The sequence below is a fragment of the Eptesicus fuscus genome, chromosome 3, assembly GCF_027574615.1.
Source record: "Eptesicus fuscus isolate TK198812 chromosome 3, DD_ASM_mEF_20220401, whole genome shotgun sequence".
Classification (NCBI taxonomy): Eukaryota; Metazoa; Chordata; class Mammalia; order Chiroptera; family Vespertilionidae; genus Eptesicus; species Eptesicus fuscus.
Window position 1 is genome coordinate 102,386,436 of NC_072475.1, and position 1,249 is coordinate 102,387,684.

The following is a 1,249-nucleotide window of genomic DNA, read 5'->3' on the forward strand; positions in this document are numbered from 1 at the left end:
CGCTATATTTCTCTGCAGAATATTCCCTATAGCATATTTTATTTCCTCCATTCACTTTCTCCTTCTCTTACCACATCACTTAAAGGCTAAATCAGTCTAAAAAGAGCCCTCCCCTCTGCCCAACCATAACTACCTTCAAACTTGTATGGGCCTCTGATGTAACCAGGAACTGTGCCACATCAAAGAAACAACAAAGAGGCCCTTCTGGCTCTCTGAGCAGCACCATGGCAGTGGGCAAGAACAAGCACCTTATGAAAGGCGACAAAAAGGGAGCCAAAAAGAAAGTGGTTGATTCATTTTCTAAGAAAGATTGGTATAATGTGAAAACACCAGCTATGTTCAACATAAGAAATATTGAAAAAACACTAGTCACCAGAATTCAAGGAACCAAAATTGAATCTGCAGGATCATGTTTTTGCACTGAGCCTAGCTGATCTACAGAATGATGGAGTTGCATTTAGAAAATTCAACCTAATTACTGAGCATGTTCAGGGCAAACACTGCCTGACTAATTTCCATGGCATGGATCTTACCCGTGACAAAATGTGCTCCATGGTCAAGAAGTGGAGACTATGACTGAAGCTCATGTTGATGTCAAGGCTACCGATGGTTATTTGCTTTGTCTATTCTGTGTTGATTTTACAACAATCAGATTCAGAAAACCTCTTATGCTCAGTATCACCAAATCCAGAAGAAGATGATGGAAATCATGACCCGAGAGGTGCAGACAAATGACTTGAAAGAAGTGGTCAATAAATTGATTCCAGACAGCATTGGAAAAGGCATAGAAAAGGCTTGGAAATCTATTTATCTGCTCCATGCTGTCTTTGTTAGAAAAGTAAAAATGCTGAAGAAGCCCAAGTTTGAATTGGGAAAACTCATGGAGCTTCCTGGTGAAGGTAGCAGTTCTGGAAAAGTTAGTGGAGATGAGACAGGTGCTAAAGTTGAACGAGCTGATGGATATGAGCCTCCAGTCCAAGAATCTGTTTAAAATTCAGACATTTAATGGTGACAAAGAAAAAATCTTATTTGTGATATTTTATTTCTGATCATATAAAAATAATCTTACAGCTTGGTGAATTATGTTCTGAATTGATAATAATGTGAACTTTTCTGTCCTGTAATGTGGATTTTATCTATATACCTAAGTAGCTGAGAAATGATAGTGATTATTTTAAGCTGTAGTTATCTGAAGGTTTTAGAGATGGTTAATAAAATTTCTTTTAAAAAAAAAGATACAACAAATAAA

At 37.2% G+C, this 1,249-nt stretch overlaps 1 pseudogene; it reads left to right on the plus strand.

Moving 5' to 3' along the window:
* Positions 1-224: 224 nt before the first annotated feature.
* Positions 225-1,035, plus strand: LOC103295808 (40S ribosomal protein S3a-like; annotated as a pseudogene).
* The last annotated feature ends 214 nt before the right edge of the window (positions 1,036-1,249 follow it).